This window comes from Aphis gossypii, chromosome 1 (genome assembly GCF_020184175.1).
Source record: "Aphis gossypii isolate Hap1 chromosome 1, ASM2018417v2, whole genome shotgun sequence".
NCBI lineage: Eukaryota > Metazoa > Arthropoda > Insecta > Hemiptera > Aphididae > Aphis > Aphis gossypii.
Window position 1 is genome coordinate 88,995,578 of NC_065530.1, and position 22,375 is coordinate 89,017,952.

Sequence of the window (22,375 nt, forward strand, 5' to 3'; positions counted from 1 at the left end):
TACATCATACACCATTTTTAATTTAATATAATATAATCAGCACAAGTTTAAAAAGTACCTAAACAGAATTTGCAAGTACAATTCGTGCTCAAATCTTTATTTTTCGATTTTGAGGGGGGCTGGTGAAACGGTCAAAATAGATAAAGGCCGATTGCTCGGTAACTATGGGCGTGCGAATTTCGGGAGTTTGCGTGCAAATTCATGCTAATTGCGTGCTAATTATTGGCAAAAGAAAAATTCGGAAAATCTTTATTTTTCGATTTTGAGGGGGCTGGTGAAACGTTTCAACAGCCCCCCCAAAGTTTATTGATAATGTATCATTTAATATTATCATGCAAATTAAGATAATAATCTTGCCAATTCATGCTAATTCCATGCTAATTTTTAGTGCAAAAAAAATTTTAGATTTCTAAATGGGGGGGGGGGCGAAACGGACGTATGTATTTTGATATTTCGTCGCGCGTGTCGCCAATTAGTAATACGACGGCTGAAATTTCAAAAGGCCAAAACATAAGATATAACAATGAATAGTATCTATGACTTAGACCCACACCGAACAGCATCGGTAGAAAACTGGTAAAATTATACAGCGAGTACAGGTAATAAATTACGATAGGTAATGATAACTAACTAAAAAAAAAAAAATAAATTGTCAAGGATTAGACCTGAGACATATATCAGTAGAGATAAACTTCCGATTTTGGCACACACGTTAAATTACGAAAATAATTGGACCATTCGAGTTTGACTCAAGACTCAAGACACGTCTTATTCTAATTGACTTTCTTTAGCATAACATTCAAATAGCAAAAGTAAGTACAATATTGACGTAACTTTATATTTATATTTTATTTTTTTACTGGATAAGTAATGTTAGTACACAAACAATTAGAATTTCTTTAAATACATAATATAATTTGCGATGTGTAAAAAATGTTTCATACGATTAATTGCTGTCGTTAGTAATTCTTGAACAATTTTACATCGGAGTGACGTTTTATGAACCAGTTCAGGATGAAAATTATATTATAAATTATAGTACCTATTATATTGAAGTCATAAACGAAAAAATAGTAGAGTAGGATTTATTAAAAATAATATTTATATGTCATTATAATTTAAATTCCTAAATAAAATTGGAAAATACAAAATATGCTTTTAATAATTTCTGTAACTAAATGTGTTTGAAACCCGTCATATACATATATCATATTATATTTAAATCAGAAATTCCCAGTTCCCACCAACCTATAGTCCGCAGACCATACCTACCTACAAAATTTAAACAAATATTTTAATTTTATATTAATTATATTAATTTAATATCTTTATTAGTAAAGGAAATACAAGCCCAAAAATCACATCAACTTATTTTTATAATTTTAATTTACTTTTGATAAAAATAATAATACAATATACATTTTTTTAATAATAGTAATTTGTGTTAAATTGATGATAAATGTAAAACTTCTACTTAAACTTGAACAATAACAAACATTATAATATATGTAAGCTATAAGGAATTTCACTATATTTTATTAATTCATAACCTAAATTCTAAAATGTGTAAAAAATTGATTCTTGGCTATGATAATAAATAAAGTCTAAAATGTATAGTGGTCTGTGACGTATCGAAAGTTCTCCAAGTAGTTCACAGTGTCAAAAAAATTAAACCATTGATTTAAATATGTTTCAAAATAGTATAGACATAGTAATTTGTATTTTATACTCCGTTCATTCATTTTACTAATTTTAATCTCAAAATATTATCCAATAAGATATATTTGTGTGACATTGTCACTGATGTCATGAATGCCTGTACGAGATCCCTTGCCCAACAATTAAATTAACTCACAATAAGTACACACTGTTAAGCATTATACGTACTTTTTTTTGGGTATAACACGATTGCGAACGTTTTACCTTTTTTATAACACGATTGCGAACGAATGACACTTATCAAAGGATTTGTTTTTTTTAGCTGAAAAACGAACGATTGCGAACGTTTTTTTAGACTACGTTGCCAAGTTTATAATTTCTGAATATTTTAAACATTTATTTATTTTTATTAAACATTTTTTACAATTAGTTTTTACAAACTAAAATAAAATTATATAAAATAATATGTAATGTTTAAAATGTTGATTAATTAAAACAATTTTCGTTATATAAATATTAATAACACTTGTTACATAATTTACATGTTAATTTTACGTTTCACAATTTTCGTTGTACAATTATAAATGCAAAGTGCATTATAGTCAAAAGTAAAATTTTTGAAAAATTAAGAAAAACAAAAAAAAAAATGATGGAAAAACGGAAATTTTTACGCAAAACCAATTTTCGACCAAATCCATTTTTTTATATGGTTGTAAGTTGTAACTCAAAAACTAATCATTGTAAATACTTGAAATTTTCATCAAATGTTTATCTATATACAATTAAATTTTCAAATTATTTTGACTTTTTTTTGAGTTATTATAGACCACTGAAATTTTCGATTTTTTTTTTTTTTGAAGTGTCGATAATAAAATAATATAAATATAATACATTCAAATTACTAGTTTCAAAAATTCACATGTTAGTGTAACGTTAAAAACTGAAAAATAAATAAAATAATACATACATACATAGATCTGGGTTCTGAATAAAAAATAAAATAATACATAATATTACATTTAAAATAATAGTTTTTAAAAATTTTTTTCTACATTTTTACTTTTTTTTAAATTTTTTTTCCTTGGTAAGAATTTCCAGTTTTTCTTAAGTATAAAATTAAATCCTTGTTTTTTTTATAATCTTTATAATTTTGTAGAGTTAATTCAATTTTAGATTTATCTTTTTTGGCCATAGGATTATGTACATTGTTTTTGATTGAATTAATTATTGTCAAAGTTTGAGCTTGTGTTTCTTTTAAAACTGATATGACTACGTGTGTTGGAGGATGGGGGCTATAAAACTGACCATTGTACGTCCTATGAAAGCTCTCTGGACCATTAGTAGTTCTAAAAAATAATTATAAAAAACTTAGAGATTTTGTATTTACTAATAAAATTAACATAGGAATGAATAAGAATTTAATTTAAAAAATTTTAAAATCATACCTTGGATTTACTGAGGGTTCTTGTGCCCAAAGATATGGTGGAAATAATGAATCAAATGTAATATATGTTGATACTAAGTAGTCAGTAAATACATGAGCTTCTTCTAGGCTGGGACATTCGGCCATTAATGCTAAAAATGCATCTTCAATTTCCTCACTAGGTAAAAACGGTAAGCCGAAAAATAATTTTAGCCATTGACCTAGTTCATTGTTGTTATTTGTGTATGAATTTCTTAAATTTGAATCTCCATTAATCTGTAGATATTATATTTTATTAAAAAAAAAACGCTTCAAAGTCGTAAAGTATATTAATTCATAAATAAGATTAGATTTTAATATTACCTTTCTCCACCAAGCTTGGCCTAAATGAAAACGGCATGTAACAATTCTCACGTTTGGAAATATTTCTTTAGCAGCTTCATGAGCTCCCGATTCAAAATCTAAATGCAATTTTTGCACATCAAAAGTTGAAATAAAAAATTGTTGACATAATTCCAAAAGATATTTCCACATATTACAATAAGTTTCTTTTGTTTTGTTTGTTAGAAAAAAATATACAATAGGCACATAAAAACCATTTGTGTAAGAATGTATGGTATAAAGTTGTAAAAAAAAATTTGGTGCGTAATCAAATGTACCATCTCCAAAAAATTCATTTTGTGTTGTCATAAATTTTAAATTTTCTTTGGTAGTTATACAAACAAATTCACCATTTTCCGGAACAAAAACAAATTGATCTCCATTAAATAAACAAGAATCATTTTCCATCAGTTTCAATTGAGAAATTGCTTCGTCGAATGATGTAGGAAAAACAGGATACATTTTACGTCGCTTATCGTAGATCGCTTTACGCACAGATTGTATATCGCTGTATCTAATGTCAGTCGGATTATTTTTAATTAATTCACTGCGTATAATTTTTAATGGCCTGGTAGAAATATCATCATCGGCTTTTCTCTTACAGTTCTCTCTCAAGATTTGTCGTTCAATTTTTTGTTGACTATTAGCCAAGTGTTTATGCTCACCAGTCGATTGATGTAAAGTTATCTTATCTGCAGTTGTTAAAATACTTGCAGAGCAATTTTTGTCTGTACAGACCCATTTAATATACCCATCTTTACGTTTTCTAACAAAACAGTATTTAAAATTATTTAAGAGAACTAACTCCTTGCCTTTTTCGGACATAATTATTTGAATTTCCATATTAAAGACTATTAAAAACGAAACGATCACGATACGAATGAATCACAAATAATACTACACGACTATACGAATCGAGTTGGTTTTCCATCAAATTAATATAGATATAATATTATAGATAAATATGTACATCGTACATTCGTACCTACTTATCTATCTTATCGCCTGGCGCTCTAGCGCGGCGTAATAGCAAAAACCCTTATTTTATTACTATTTGATTATTTTTAAAATTATTATTTAATAATTTGTTATTGACACAAAATCTGACAACACCGCAAAATTAAAGTCAGGTAAAAACGTTCGCAATCGTGTTACCGAAAAAGGTCCGTTCGCAATCGTTCCATTCGCAATCGTATATTACCCCTTTTTTTGTATAATATGTAAATAAAAAACAACGGTCATCTTTTAAAATTATATAGATTACTTTTTCCTGTATTGTCTACATACTTCTTTTGGTATTATAAATATTATTCACATATCATACAATCATTAAGTTATTATTTAAATGTGTTTATTTTAATAAATACACATCAATGTTTCTTTCTATACAGCCATTTTTTTATGTACTGAAATACAATTGAACAGTAATGAAATAATGAAACTACAAAATATAAAATATCAATGCTCCAATGCACATTTAATTTATTATTAATTTTTATTATGAATAATTTAAAAATTATTGATGTAATTTTCATGAAATTAAATACATTTTATAATAAAAATAATTTAAATAAGCATTATTTAGGGAGTTTTATTTAAATGTATGTATTATCTCATCAAGATGATTAGATTAAAAATATATTTATTATCCTATGTAGATACCTAATTATTTGATTATCTATACTTAACCCTGTCAATAAGTCCTAATTATTTTATTTTTATGATCTTAACTTTATTCATATGCTAAACAAAATACCATCATTCAAAATTTGTGGACCTTAAATGATTTATAATTTATTAACAATATCAACTCTGAAATTATATATTATTTAATATAGTTATTTATGTATTATATAGATGACAACGATAAACAATTATTACTACAATGGGGAACAATCAGCTGCCCCCCCCCCCCAAAAAAAAGGAACTAAAAAGTAATAAGCATGAAAAAGTAAATTATTTAACTTCAAACTGATTAATTTTTATTTTTTTTTAGATGACAATCAACAACCAAAATCCCCCCCCAAAAAAACCAAAAAACCGAGTATGTATATTGCATACCTATTGAGTATGCTATGTGATTAATTTCACATACCTAATTTATTTAATTTTTTTTTAAAGAGTGTAAGATGTGTACAAAATCGCATTTAGGCAAATGCAGGTTTGAACAGGAGAAAACAAATAAAAACAAAAAAAAAGTTAGTATACCTATATTGGATATTAAATTTTAATTGATTAAGCAATAATAAACATGTATTTTGTTGTTTAAATCAACATGTAACATATGCAGCAATATGCATAGAGGCAGGTGCTGGTGGAGGCCAGAGAGCCAGGTAATTATTGAATTCAATAAAACAGTTTCCTGACTAGGTGCAATTTGAATATGATTATAAAGAATATGTGTATACACTGAAGAATAAGTTTATTAAAAATATTATGTCATAGTAAAACTAAGCATTTTACTAAATGACAATTAGTCAAATAAGTTCATTTTTTATTCAATTTCACTACCTACCAGTCTAGACATTTAGTTAAATGATTTTAAGAAATTAAAAAATATAACGATATTTTCTATTAATTATTAGGTACTAATTAATTTATATATTATATAAAAAAAAAACCATTAGTGATGATAGTGAAATTATACAAAAATGTAATTTAATAAAATGTCTGATTTGACTATATGCCTATCACATATACACTATTCATAAAACTATAGTAAATACAAAATATTATCTAATTCTGTTGTAGAACAAAGAAGAGAGTCAAATGGAGGTGGAGGAGGACCAGGAGGACCAGTTGATTTCTTTTGAATAATAAAAAAAAAAAAAAACCGTTTTAGTTTTTTTTTTTTTTACATCCTACCTATCTACCTACATTCATCATGGATCATTAAAAAAAAAAAAAAATTCTACCTATAAAAATTACAAAATGTTATAGTGCCTGTTCTTATTATACGTTGACTAGTTGGTTGGGAATGAGTTGCTGGTTGAAGCAGGCAGATATGCTAGCCAGCATAACGTATGCAGACATGCAATAATAAATAAATACACTTTTTTAAATCTGCTTCCTCAGGGTTATAGGACCTGAAAATGTAGGTGAATTATGTTAATTAGTAAGTCAAAGACAAATGTGTCAAAAATTGTAACTCTCAGTGTATACCAATAAAGTTCTCACCGAAAAGAGTATAACATTGTTAATAATACTTACCTATACATTGTGCTATTTCAATTATTGCATTGAAATGTCTAGTCCATAGTAAAGTTGCCCATAATCACATCGGTTGGAGTAGGAGATTTATAATTTATTGGCCAAAATATATTTTATTTCGACAAAACAATTTCAATGAAAAAAAAAAATAATAATAATAAAATAAAAAAATCACACGTGCAGGCTACAATTAATATTCGATTCACAACCAGATTACCAGAAACCACTATTAAACAAATTAAAATTTAAAAAGTAAACATACCTTGACGAAATGAGAGGTATTATATGTTATTATATTAAATATAATATAATATTATAAGTCTATGAATATACCATTACAATTAACTAAATATTTTGATTTTTGATAATCACAATGTAGGTACACTATAAAAATAATTTGAGCATAGCGCCTATCAGTGAAATATTCAAATATCACGTACCTATAATGTATAAACTTACTATAAATGTATAATAATATAACATTATTTTTGAAAATTTTAAATTACATATTGGTACCACTGTATAGATTATAATGTTCAAACCACGAATTAAAATATACTGGATACCCAACGAGAGGTGATAAGGAGCTCCCAAAGTGACTTTTCATGTACAATGGACTACTAGCGCTTCAAGGGAATTCAAAATATACTAATGTCGTTGTAATCAGGAATTGAATTATACAATATATATATTTCCTAGAAGTTTTATTAATTAATTTAATTCGTGGAATTAAAACGTTAACAGTAAATTATCTTGAAAAAAGTCGCCACTAATATGATTACAAGTGCTAGGTGTAGTTTGCAACAGCTGTTTTAGCGAGTCAATTTGGGTCCCAGAAAAATGGTTCTTTGTATAGATCGTTGGGTATCCACTATATTTTAATTCGTGGTTCAAACCACGGACTAAGCTGATACCTATTATTCATGAACTCAACGTTTATAGATTATTCAAAATTTGAACTTCAAATGCTAATAAAAAAAAATTGTGACTATGTATTCTTATAATTTTTTAATCACTATAAGAATAACATATGAGGAACTTTGTATAAAATTTACAAGTATTATGATAGGGCCAAAAAAAATTTATCGACACATCAAAAAAAAAATTTTTCAGAAAAATTGAAAATTTCAGTTGTCTATGAATAGCTCAAAAAAAGTCAAAATATTTTGAAAATTTAATTATGTAAAGAAAATGCCAATCTAAATAACTGGTAAAATTTTCAAGTATCTACGACTTATACTTTTTGAATAATAACAAATATCAAAAATCGTTTGAGGCTATACCGTTATTTAACGCGGTTTTGTAAAAATTTAAATTTCAAACACTCATAAAATTTTTTTGTCTGAATCCGGTAGAGTTTTTTTTACAGATATTTGAAGAAAAATGTATGGAGAACCTTGTACCAAATTTTCAAAACTTAGTTATAAAAGAAAAAAATTTTATGATTTTTCAACTTCAAAATTACTTGCGAATTTTCGCGTTTTGGACAGATTTCGTAAAAATTTGAACTAAAAATGCTTATAAAAAAAAATTGTGAATAACGATTTTTAATTTTTTTTAGCTACAATAAAAACAACTCATCAGGAACCTTGTATTTAATTTTCAAAACTTTTTGGTCATCCAAAAATTTTTTATTGACACTTTAAAAAAAATTTCTCAAAAAAATCGAAAATTTCAGTGGTCTATAAATAACTCAAAAAAAGTCAAATTTTTTTGAAAACTTAACTATATGCAGATACCACTGACATTAACATTTGGTGAAAATTTCAAGTATTTTCAGTAGTTAGTTTTTGAATTACAACCATAAAAAAAATCGATTTGGTCGAAAACTGGTTTTGCCTAAAAATTGCCGTTTTTTCGTCATTTTTTTGTTTGTTTTTCTCGATTTTTTTGAAAACTGTTGGAAAATGTTAACTTTTTACCTATATAATGCACCAAGGAATAATAGTTAGACAAAAAATTTTTATGAGTGTTTGAATTTTAAATTTTTATGAAATTGCGTAACGATAATGATTTATCCTCAAACGATTTTTGATATTTGTTATTATTCAAAAAGTATAAGTCGTAGATACTTGAAAATTTTACCAGTTATTTAGATTGGCATTTTCTTTACATGATTTAATTTTCAAAATATTTTGACTTTTTTTGAGCTATTTATAGACAACTGAAATTTTCAACTTTTTTGAAGTGTCGATAAAATACGTTAGGACGTAGGAAAGCCCTGACTTTGGATAGTTGGGGCAGACGCATTCGGCCTGACAGATCGTTGCAAAACGTGAATATGTGGGATTCGGATAATTGAGGGGTTCTGCATCGGATCTGCCTTGCGGATATACAATGGTGAAGAGGGTCCTTGATTGGACCTTCTAGATACCTCCTAAGCTCAGGTACTTAGCTATGAGAATAAGGTTGGCACGGAGGAGGGTAATATACCGTGCTCATAGGGATCCCTCACCCCCCCTGGGAAGTGCTAGGGTAATACCTTATCATGTCAGAGAGGTGCAGTGACATGATGGACTCTATAGATCGTCTTAACTCGTGGGAACTCTATGGAAAAAAATTGATAAAATTTGTGTTGTAGAAAGGAAGGAAACAGGAAAGGAAAAAAAAGGAGAAAACAGGAACAATAAAAGCAATGAAGGACAATTTTTCGAAGAAAGAAAGGGGGCGCCCTTCATCTTTACGGGATCGCTCGAGGAGGAGACCCCCCCGGAGGTTCAATAAAAGAATGAAGGACGAAGAGGGTGAGTGCATAGAAAGGTTCACCTACGGTGCTGGGTCCATTGTGGAGACCGTAGAATTGCGGGATTATACCTGCATCCTCGGTCGCCGTGGGAGGGAGCTGTCTGATGAGCTTCTCCGTTTGATTATGGCGATGAAAACGGAAAAGGCGTTGATGACGAAAGCAAGGGAAGAGACATTCAAGAAGACCAGAACTGGTTTCATGAGCGTAATAGACTAGTACGTCTATGCGCAAATGATGATCCAGGGAAGGTTAATTGAGGCCAGACATCAGCGCTCTCAATAGACGGTCTCGGAGAGAACCCCAGTAATGACCGGGGCTGCCCAATGGGGAGTCCCGGGTGTCGGAAACGACATTGGGAAACTCCACAGCGGGCGCCGACGCGATTGAAAAGGTGATCGCTGAGATTCAAGCCGAGAAAGAGGCAGAGAGTGATCGAGGAGCCAGTGAAGAGGAAAAAGAGAAAGAAAAAGAAAGGCGAGAAGAAGAAAACGAGCGAGGGTCCGGTCTCAACTGATTGCGGACAGACAGTTGCCAAAGTCACAACCTCGAAAGAGGGGACGGTGGTGGCGGAACTTTCTTTGGTGGTCGATAAGGCTGTTGCAAAACAGCCTAAGAAGCCTAAAAAGAAAGTAAACCCGGTACCAAAGAAAAAAGGGCAAGAACAGGTGGAAATCCCGGTAGACCCCTCCTTGCGCAGCCGAAACCAAAGGCAGCTGAGTGGACGACGGTAAAGAGGAAAGATAAAAAGAAGAGTAAGAGTAATAAGAGGGTCGTCCCGAACAAAGTTAGAATATTTCTTGAGGAGACCCAAAAGGCCCGAGAGAAAAGTCAGGGAGGATACGTTCTGAACTGGGCACCGAAGGAGAGGAAGGATCAGAAAAGCCAAAAGTCGCTCCTGAAGAGACCGAGGATCAGATGATCAAGAATCTCTGGGAGGTTTTCTCGAAGAAAAAGTGTGCTCTGAGGTTTAAGAGGTTGAAAAAGGTGAGGAGAGATAGGTTATACGTAGAACCGGAGAATGAGGAGATGAGGAAACTTCTTCAAAAAGCTTCGCTCGACATCCGTCGGGCGGGCGAGAGAAATCTTCATATTATAGTGCATGGGATTGGGATTGAGGTAAAGGATGACGAAGTCGCAGTGCTGTTGGAGGAGCAGAACGAAAGTTCTGTGAAACTGGCGGCGGGTTGGTTTAGGAATCTGGAACTCGTCTCGCACAAAAGTAGGGTGACGAAAAAGTTACGAGACATAGAGTTCGTGGTCACTCCTGAGGTCGCTGACCAGATCGTGGGTCAGACGCTGTGCGTCGGGCTATCGCGGTGTCGTGTGGATCCCAGTGTGAACGTTTGAAGATGCCATTGGTGTCATCGATATGGACACACTGGAGAAATCTGCAAGGCGCCGGCGGTGGTCTGCGGGTGGTGCGCTGGCTCGCATCATGCTGCGCAATGTGTTGCTGGCCTAGCCAAAATACGGTGCACTAGTTGTGCCGCTAGTGGTTGGGCTTGTGACCATGTCTCGGTGGACACCGCGAAGTGTCGAAGGTGGGAGGTGAATTTCCGGCGGGAGGCCCGGAAATTCAAATGGTCGGCGTGAGAATAGGGCAGGTAAATCTGGGACGGGGGAAACTGGCAACAGATGACCTGCTGTCCGAGATTATTGAGCGAGGTCTGGATGTTGTGTTAATCCAGGACCCTTTTGTGACGGGAAGTGGGACGTTTGCCAGCCTTGGTAGATTTCCCTTTCGTTTCATAACGGGTAACTCACCGGGTGAGAAACCAGCGGCCGTGGTTTTGGTGGTGAACCCTTCATTGGGTGCAACACTAACAACACAGTTTAGCGGGACTCATCTAGTGATAGTGGAGATTCGCTGCGGAAATAAGAGCCTCTATGTGAGAAGTACGTACTTTCAATTTTCTGATGAAACTGATATCCATGTCGAAAGATTGGAATCGGTGATTCGGGATCTGGGAGGTGCGGACTGGCTCATTGGAGGTGATTTCATCGCGAGATCTACACTTTGGAACGACACGCATACAGACGGTAGAGGTGTGAAGGTTGAAGATATGATTATGTCAGGTGAAATGATCTGCTGTAACGACGGCTCGATACCGACCTTTCAAACTAGTATGGGATCGGCGATACTTGACCTGGCGCTTGCGTCAGTGAAAGTCGTTGCTACCATCAGGGAATGAAAGGTACAAGAGAATGCCGTTACAAGTGATCACAGACGAAATCACGTTCGGATGCGACGATATAGAGGAGGGAGATATAGAAAAGAGAAAAAGTAAAAGGTTCAATGTCCGGAAAGCCGACTGGAATGTTTTTCGACAGAGGCTTGCGGAAAAGCTGCTTGACGGCCAATCCGCATCGCTAGAAAAGGATATACATTCCAGAGCGGATTATCTAACCAGGGCACTTAACGAAGCCTGTAGGAAGTCGATGTCGATGATAAAACCGCGTGAAGTCGGGGTCCCTTCGTGGTTCACGGAGACCCTCGACACTCAGAGGCGTATAGTCAAGCGGATAAGACGGAAAATTGGCAAGTCTCGTGCCCTGGGAAGCGAGGGAAGGACAGCCACTTTGAAAGAGATCTATCGGAGAGAAAGAAATAAGTATACAACAGGAAGGAGAAAAGAGCAGACAAGGACCTGGCGAAAGTTTACTACCGAGGAGGGTAACGAGAAGCCATGGGGGTCCGACTATAGATGGTGTAAGGAAGGAGCGAACACAGACTCACGTGGTGTCCTAGCAACCCTCTGCAAGGGGGATGGTGAAAGCACGGTGGGCCTAGCGGACACTCTGAAATTACTGCTCAAAACGCTAATACCTCCAGACCCGATTGAAGGTGAAACCGAAGAACACAGGATAATCCGAGAGGAGTCTGGTGTGGGATTCGGCGAATCCGAAGAGACGGTATGGAGCGAAGTGTCGGAAAGCAACCATCTAGAGGAATTTTCTCTAATGGAGGTAAGGAAGGCAATTTGGTGAATGGGAAGGGATAAAGCTCCGGGGGAAGATGGTATACCAGCCAGAATTCTCCATGTAGCATATCCGGCGATGGCGGAGATAGTGCCCGTTCTTTTCAACGAGTGTTGAAAAAAAGCACGCTTCCCGAGCGGATGGAAAAAAGCGGCGGTGGTCTCCCTATTGAAAAATCGTGACAAGGAAGAGTCAGACCCGAAGTCGTACAGGCCGATAAGGCTTCTCCCGGTGCTGTCAAAAGCCCTGGAGTATCTTATTTGTCTTCGACTGAGGGAAAAGATTGGTCCGAGTATGAGCGAAAATCAATATGGCTTCCGAATGAATAGAAGAACTACAGATGCAATATGGAGGATGAAGGATAGGTCTGTAAGCCGATCGGAGAAGTACGTTCTCGGGGTGTTCTTGGATATCTCCAGGGCGTTCGAAAACGCTTGGTGGCCGGCGATATTGCATCAAATGAATAGGCTGGGAGCGACGAGGAGATTGTGCGAGCTGACCCGAAGTTATCTGGGGGGTCGATAGGCCAGCATCACTGTGCCGGCGAGTAGAAGTGAGATTAGACTATCTAAGGGTTGCCCTCAAGGCTCTCAATTCGGTCCGGAACTCTGAAACATTCTGATGGACTCTTTATTGAGCCTTGACGAAACGGAAGGAGAACTATCCATTGGCTACGCGGATGACGCGCAGCTGATAATAGCCAGCTGGACTAGAGAGGAGGTAATCCGGAAGACAGAGGACAAACTTAACCCGTCGTTGGTATCGCCATGCAGCGTCCCACCATTGGTATTGAGTGAGCGCCGCGCTCACCTCGTTGTTTTTTCAACATAACTCATATAATAAACATAGAATATTGAAACCAACACCAAATTATTTATAATTTAATCTTTTACTAAAAATGTTTTTACAATTTTCCTTAATTATAAATATTTTGAACAATAAAAATTAATTTATAATTTTATATATAATATAACAATATTATTATTATCATTCATCTTGGTCCGAGTGGTCTGACATGGTTTGCTGATTGTTACACAGTACACATGTAAATGTTGTGTGCTCCTTACAAATCGGTCGGCTACATACTGCACACTGGGTCTACGAAATGTATTCACATTTTAAAATTTAAAATGGTATAAAATTATATATTATTACAGAATACCAAACTATTTACTTACCATAGTTTTACGATTTTTTTTTTCGGACAAATCGTATACTTAGGTCGACTACCGCTGCTTGAGCTTTGATCGGCATTGACAGTCTTGTGTCCAGACAATTTTATAATTTGTTGACGAAGTGATATGGACAAATTTGGTTGTTGGAGGCGATATATTATAAACGGTTTTGTCAATTCATTTCCTAGGTTTTTCAAAAATTCACGACGACTTAAAATTTTCCCGGTATTTTCTCGATATATAATTTGGCTGTTTATTCCAGCTATATTCATCAAGGAGAAAAATATGGTAAGTGACCATCTGAAACTAATTCTAGAAACTAAATACTCGCCCTTCAATTCATCCACAATATCCACTCCACCCTTTGTTTGGTTGAAGAACATTATAACCTCAGGTTTTTTTTCAACGGATTCAGGGTCAATGTCTCCTTGCTCATGCATGCAGAGCCGGATTAAGGATCAGAGCCGCCCTGGAGCAATATATATTTAATAGGTATTTCTTATAAAAAAAGTCCTTAAAATAATATATGTATTTCATGTAATATTATATATTTATATGAATCTATTAAACAATTTAATAAAAATATAACTAGTACCTTATATTATTACGTAAATAACTACTACAAGCTTAAAACGCCAAATTATTAAAATCTTTAATTCATACATAATATACACTCTCATTATAATGATTAAAGTAAATACTGTATAATAATATAATAAAAAAAAATCAAATACTTATGTTTAACAAATATGTTTTTTTCCTCAATTTGACTGTAGCAAGGTGACTGTAGCAACTTGTTAATATTCTCTCACTTAATTTCTCTAACTATTTCAGACTCGATGCACAGTATTGACAAATCTGACATTTTCTCTTGGTCTAAAGATGATCTTAAATAATTTTTTATTCTTTTCAAAACTGAAAACGAACGTTTGCCGCTAGCATTTGAAGATGGTAGAATACAAATAATTCTTAAAATAATTTCTATGTTAGGAAATGATGCTTCTAATGATGATGTTATTAAAGTTTTATGCAATGCAATAAATGATTTCTTATTTTCAGCTGAAATATTTGCCATTATTCCTTTAAATTGTATTAATTCTTCTCCCAAGTCACTTTCTAAATCTATATTATAAAATTCAACTAGGTTACTACTTTTTTTTCGAATGTTATCTAATGATTCGTTTTTAATATTTAATAAAAATCCAAATTTACTATTTAATTCAGTATAACTTTCCATTCTCCTATTTAATTCAAAATTTAATTTGTCAATAATTACTAAAAATGTTTCATTTTTCATTTTTTGACTTCCCATAAAAATAACGTCCAAAGTGTTCGTATCATCATCTAATAATATTGGTCTAATTTTTTTTCTTGAAGATTCCCAAACAAATGTCTCACAACAACTTAGAGATTTTGCTTCTTCTAAAAATGTATAGAAAGAATTTCGAATTTCTTCAATATAATCCTTCAATGAAGTATATAATGAAATTATATTAGATAAATCAATATTTTCTTACTGGAGTGCTTTTGAAGTTGCTTCAAAACGTTTTAAAATTGGATACCACATGCATAACATAAATGAAAATTCTAAAGTACTCATTTTTTTATAAATAGATTTTGCCTCGTGACATACTGCTGGTCGTTGATTTTTATCTAAGTATATTACTTCTAGAATATTTAAGATTTCTTTGTATCCGATATTTAGGGATTTGCATACATCATACCTCGATGACCACCTAGCTTTACATACATTTTTGATACTTAACGAACCTTAAATTTTATTTAGATATTTTTCTAAAAGTTCCCAACGACTTGTTGAGCTAGAAAAAAAATTAAAAACCATCTGTGTATTGAAAAAAAACCGAGTCCCTTCACTGGTAGCTTCAGCAGCGTTTGACCCTACCAAATTCAACGAATGCGCTGCACACGGTACAAACAACGCTTGTTTAGATATTCGTTTAATTCAAGCCTGTAATCCATTGTAAATGCCTGACATATTTGATGCGTTGCCATAGGATTTCCCTCTACAATTTTAAAAATTAATATCTAAATCTGTAAAACGTTGAATTAAAGCAGTTTCCATATCCTCACCTACAAAGGCCACAAGACCGACTGATTTAAGGAATAACACAAATCTTTCAATGATAGAACTATTATATGTTATATATCTTATAATAATGGTCAATTGGTCTACTTCAGTATTATCAGGGGTCGAATCAACAATGATTGAAAAGTATTTTGATTTTTTGATTTGAATTACAATGTTATCAATAACTGTTTTGCTCATTAATGATATAAATTCATCGCATATTGTGGATGACAAGTAAGACACATTACCACGGCCTTTATTTCCGTGGTTCGATATATGATTTCCAAGGAATGGATCGAATTTAGAAATGAGCTCTAAGCATCCTAGATAATTTCCATTGTGTTTTGAACTAAAATTTTCATTTTCTCCACGAAAAGCAAGCCCTCTTTCTGATAAAAATTGTATTGTCGAAACTACGCGATGTAATACATTTTTCCAATAATTAATTTCGTTATTAACCTGTTCTTGCAAAGCATTATCTATAACCTCAGTACTTTTAGTGGTTCTTAAAAACCACTTACGGACACATGTACTATGAGAAACTTTTTTCGTGTTCTGCAACTAAATGGTGACACTTTTGCCAATTTGTAAATCCTACAGCTGAATCACTAAATACTTGTTTTTTAGTTGCAAAAATAAGATATTGAAAACAAAACAAGACATTTTTTGATTTCGAATAAAGAAGCCAAGATCTATTTTTACATTCACCATTAAAAAGACGTCTTTCAAATATATTACTTGGAAGTTTTCTTAATTGTTTGCCATACAATCGTTTAGTATTTTTAAAATCGATATGGTCCCTATTTTCAAATGGTGGATTTTTTAACAAATAACTTATTATTTCAGGAGAAGTAAGATTCCATTCAGCTGGATCTGAACTTGGTATAGTGACGGAATTCTCAAATAATAATTTATCATAATTATTGCTATTGCCCTTTAAACAATTATTTTCGACATTTTCAATTAAAGAATCTGTTTTATCACAACTTTTTACTACTACCGATTCGTCAACATTTATTATTGTTTGAGTATTTACATTTTTAATTTCAACATTAAGTGGAGAAGTCTACAAAAACAAAACAAAAAAAATGAGATGAAAAATCGTAATCTGAGCTGTAATTTTGATTTTAAACGTGTATAAAAAAAAATTCTTTGACTTTATTTTTATAAAACTTAAATTTAAAAAAAATTAAATATATTATATCCTTATTTAATTCAGATGATGTACTGATTTTACATAATTTTACTAACTTTCCAGCTGTAAATAGGTGTATGTATTATAAATCGTTTAATAGCTTACCTTTTTAAAAAAACCGTCCAATTTTTAACATTGTTCAATAACATATTTATTTTTTTTATTTTTTTCGATTGCCTTTTTACGATATTGACTACCACTTAATTTAATTCTTTTAGCACTTATTTTAAACAACTTTTATCGTCAATTGCGAACTTTCAACACTAACACTGATGTAGTGATAACCGATGACTTATTTGTAATTTTATCCAGATATTCAGATATTATTATTGACATCATTCTAAAAATTATCTACATATCTACAAATATATATAATATATATTACTTTATATATACCAGATACCTACATTTAATAGGCGCATGCTGCACGTATTTTAACAAAGATAAGACGATAACGATAACGAGTAGTTAACGACGCAACACAGGAAATCGATCAGACAAAACTGCAGAAGTCGTTTATTTATAACACAATTTTACAAAATTCTATGTAAACTGTGATTATTATTTATTACCACTGTAATAATGATTATCTACACTATGCGCTAGTCCATCCTAATAATAATATTATTGACACATTATTTTACTATTTAGTGCCATAGCTTATAATTTTTTATTTTAAAATATAATATTACTCGATTTAACATTGAAAAAAAAATGCACAGTATTTAATATTCGTATTACAAAAGTTATATGCCGCCCCAACACATTTTTATTTTTTTTTGGCACATATGATGTAAGCAAAATATCTTTTCCATTTCCAAAAACAGATGAGTTCAATGTTCTTTTTTTGTGTCCAAAAAACATGGAGGAATTTCACGTTTATTTTCCGTATTGTTCCAACCATAGTTAGGTTTTGATTTTTCAACAAATCTAATGATAATGGTATCAAACTATACAAATTATCCATGGTTACATTACGTCCCGTTTTTGAAATAGGTTCAACCATTCTTTTTACAATGCTCATAGGACTGTTATCGCACTTATACGGTCCATCTGGCTGTGTTAGGTTAACCTCAAAGCCCTTAGTAAAATGTAAAATTGAGCTTTAGACATAACTGCTCGAAAATATGGTGGTGCTAGGCCGTCATCTGACCATAAGTCATCGAGATTGAGATGGTTGATGCGTATAACTCCAGCTAAATACAAAAGTCCGAATAGTGCATTTATTTCAATGTTTAATGTTTCACGTAAGTTACTTTGATTACTATAATTTTGACAAAGTTTATCTAGATAAATATTAGTGCACTTCACATCATTCATTCATTATCAACATCTGAATTTGTAAAATATAATTTCCAACAATCTAAAATTGATACAGCATCGCGAGCAACTCTTTTTACACCTGGTAAATGTAAAACTATATTACGTCACCGAGTGCGTATTTTATTAGACGGTGGGTCAAAAAACCATTTAGTTATATTATCTTTCCCTAAGTAATACGATGGTTCTGGTAAAGGACTTGGACTTCTAGAACGTGATCGGAATAATTATTAATCTAATACTATTACTTATATTTGACTCAGAAAAATCATCGTCAGAGTCATCATATTCATTTTCAATATGTTCATTAGCACAGTCAACATAATCGGAATCAGCATCTGTATCATCCGAATCTTCTAAATAATCAATTTTTTCTGATTCTATAAGCCACGAAGACACATTGTCGGTCATTTTAGAATAAATGACGAAAAAACAAATAAAACAAAAATATATTATGCGTGCACGCGTTTACGAAAAAATATTACGTCGATACTATTGAGTGAGCGCAACACTCACTTTATGGATACTAATGACATTGCGACCTTAGACATGTGTTGTTTGAAGATATAAATAGTATCAAATGAATCAAGTCATAAATAAACAAGTGGTTCTCAAAATACTAACGAGGTGAGCTCACCACGATACCAATGACTGGTTAAAAGAGCAGGAGCTTGGGCAGGTGGAATGAAACTTTCCTTTTCGAGCGCAAAGACGAAAGTCATATGCCTGAAGGGGAAGCTAGTTCCACCTTACACGGTTAATATGGACGGGAAGAGGTTGGCGGAAGTGACATGGATGGACTATCTCAGCGTCACTTTGGACGATAGGTTGAGCTTTAGAAACCACGTGAAGAGGGTAGCGGGGAAGGCGGCTCCAATGTTTCAGAAGATCTGGCGGATAGTAGCCTCAACCTGGGGTCTTTTTTTTTTTTTTTTTTGAATCGACAACCGGGAGGGAACCGCTTACGCATTGTTTCCTCCCGGCCACCATCGTTTATTGAAAATAATTATTACAACTTTATTGGAGAAAGACGGGGCCAATCTCCCCGTTTTAGCTCCTTACAACGATTTTTACAATAGTGTCTTAACTAAATAATACAAACAACAACGAAGGATAATACAATGTAATATGATAATACAATCTACTATGATAATTCTAATATGATAATTCTTCACGACTGAGGCTGTGGCGACAGATGTTCCATGTCCAGCTTGCTCCTAACGCCCGTCCTGCCCATCCACTGTGGTGGCTTGCCTTTTTTTTTTTTTTTTTTATGCTTAGATATCGGGACATAGGGTGGTACCAACCTTTCGGTTATTTCACCCCTATGTTCCATCGTTTATTTGGAAAAACAAATCACACAAAAAAAATTTGACCACGCATAGGGACAATACCCCTAATTACGGTCGCACAATTTAATTTACAATGTTTGAGAGGCTCTACCCCCTCTACTTTCGCTGTCAGCGCACAATATATAAAAGTTTAACTAAGTTTAAATAATTGGATCGGGTTGCAAGGCTTGCCTTCTTCTTTTATCGGTTTTTTTGTTCTTCATAATCCCTCTAACCATGTCTGCGATAATGTCCCAATTTTCCTTCGAGACGAGCATCGTTTGGATGAGGTTCCTTGCATTGAGGTATGTATTGGTAGCCAGCTCTGCTTGTCTTCTTTTTTGATGCCAAGCATCGCATTTAAACAGCGAACAGCGTATGCTCTGCGTCATCCGACGGGTCGCCGCAGAACCAGCACTCGGAGCTTCTCAGTTTTCCGAACCGATTTAGGTCTGCTGCAAAGCAACCATGTCCACTGAGCGCCTGTGTGATATGGAAGTCCGTTTCCCCGTGTCTTCGGTTAATCCAGGGCCCAATGTTCGGTATGAGGGTGTGCGTCCATCTGCCCTTCTCACTGCTGTTCCATCTACTCTGCCATATCTCCAGGATGCTCTCAGCTCTCGGTGGTCTTTCAGGATCTCTTTTTTTATCGTGCATCATATGCCGTTCTTTCGCGAGTAGATCCAAGGGGGCAATTCCCGTGATTACCCCGAGTGCGTCTGTTGATGTAGTGCAATAAGCAGAGGCCACTCTAAGGCAGATGTGCCTCTGTACCTTTTGCAGGGCTAGCCATCCTGCGGCACACATGTCCTCCTCCCATAATATGGGATATTATCGGTGAACCGTATAGAAGAATTGAATGGGCCACGTTACTTAGGAGTTTCCGTCTTGTTGGCCTTGCTGCGCTGATGTTGGGTAAAATACGGCTTAGCTGTTGTACTGTCTTGCCCGCTTTAGCTGCAACAATACGGGCGTGGTCGGAGAACCGCCAGCGGCTGTCAATGTGGATGCCCAAGTATTTAACGCATTTGCTTGATTCCACGCAGTGGCCGTCAATGGTAATGGTCATGTCGTTGTACGTTCTAGTGTTGGTAATCACCATGGCTTCGCACTTGTGCGCAGCCAGTGAAAGCCCTGTCTGAGTGAGTTATTCATTTATTCTCTGCGCTGAGAGGGCTAGATTTTGTTCTAGACCAATGGAGTCGGTGGCCTTTGCAACGAGAGCGACGTCGTCCGCGAAGGCCAGGAATTCGACTCCGGAGGCAGCTGGGTTCGCAGGAGGCCATCGTAGAGGATATTCCACAGTGTGGGGTCGAGGACTGACCTCTGCGGTACCCCAAACGTGACGGGCATCCTCTCCTCGATTCCCCCTGACTCGAAGCATAGAACTCGGTTTTCTAAATAGCTGTTTATTATTTGCTGAAGGTATGTGGGCACCTCCATGTCCCGCACGGCTTCCAAGATGCCGTTCCACGGGGCAGAGTTAAACGCATTTCTTATATCTAGTGTAAGTATGCCCACCTTTTTCCTGCTGTTCTTGACCGTTTTCCTCAGGATTTCCAGAGCGTCGATAGTTGAGCGTCCTTTTCGGAATCCGAATTGCCTCTCGTGAAGTTCTTTGGTGGTGTCCAAAAATAGTCTCAATCGGTTGTCAATAATTTTTTCGAATAATTTGCCAAGGCAGTCCAGCAGGCATAAGGGTCTATACGAAGATGGGTCGTCCAGGGGTTTATCTCCTTTCCTCAGTAGAACCAGACGCGCTTTTTTCCAAATTTCTGGGAAGACCCCACTGCACAGACAAGTGTTGTATACGTCAATGAGCAAGTCCGGGTTGAGTGCCACAATCACTTTTAGCATCTCGTTCGGGATACCGTCAGGGCCCGGGGAGGTGTTGACTCTAAGGCTTCTGGCTGCCATGGTGAGTTCGGCGCGATCAATCCCGTGTGCAGAGTGGTCGTTGGGTGTGGTCCACAATGGGATGTTGGCGTTTCTTGTGGGGTGCTGTGGAAACAGTCCGTTGATGGTGCTCTGTAGTTGCCCTGGGACGTTTAGTTCAGGAATTGGTGAGGGTCTGGTGAGTTTGCCCATTATCAACTTATACGGTAATCCCCATGGATCTTTCTGCACTTGGTCACAGAGGTCTCTCCAGGAGGATTCTTTGTCTTTCTTTATCGCTATGACCAATTCGCGTTTTGCTGCCTTGGCTTGGACTTCTTCGGCCGCACTGGCGGCAGGGCCCTGTCGCTTCCTCTTTCGTTGGTGTATTCGCCGTAGATGGTTAGCCGTGCGGCGTAGTGTGTTGATCTCCGGGTTCCACCAATGAACAGATTTCCTAGGGTTCTTGCCCGAGTGGGGTGACCTCCGACATGACTGTATAGTCTCTGTCAGTGACATAGCTTTCCGTTCTGCGTCCATACATTCAGGAAATTGGTGACACTTTCTTGGGTCGAGTGTTATTGTTAGTCTTTGTATGTCAATTTTAGGCACTCTTGGAGTTTCGATGGTTTGGCGTCCAACCTCGATGCTAAAGGTCAGGTAGAAATGGTCGCTAAGGGATACTTCGTCGAGTACCTTCCACTTCGATGTTCTCTGGGCTGTGCGTAGGGTCGCAATTGTTAAGTCTATGATGGTCCCTTTGTTGAAGGTGCTCGCGTTTCCCTATTGCATATGACGAGTCCCGTGGCGTCGATGAGTTCAGCCAGGATTTCTCCTCTCTTGTCGTTTTGGGGGCATCCCCAGTTGACGTGCTTGGCATTGAAATCACCCGTGAGGAGAACTTCAGAAGGCTGACTCTTGATGCTTGCTTCCAGCCTACTGACAAAGTCTTTGTACTCTTGAAGCGTCGAATTTGGGGACCAATAGCAGGA

General features: G+C 34.8%; 1 pseudogene; it reads right to left on the reverse strand.

The window, feature by feature from the left end:
* Positions 1 to 2,581: 2,581 nt before the first annotated feature.
* Positions 2,582 to 3,681, reverse strand: LOC126555891 (uncharacterized; annotated as a pseudogene).
* Positions 3,682 to 22,375: the final 18,694 nt, after the last annotated feature.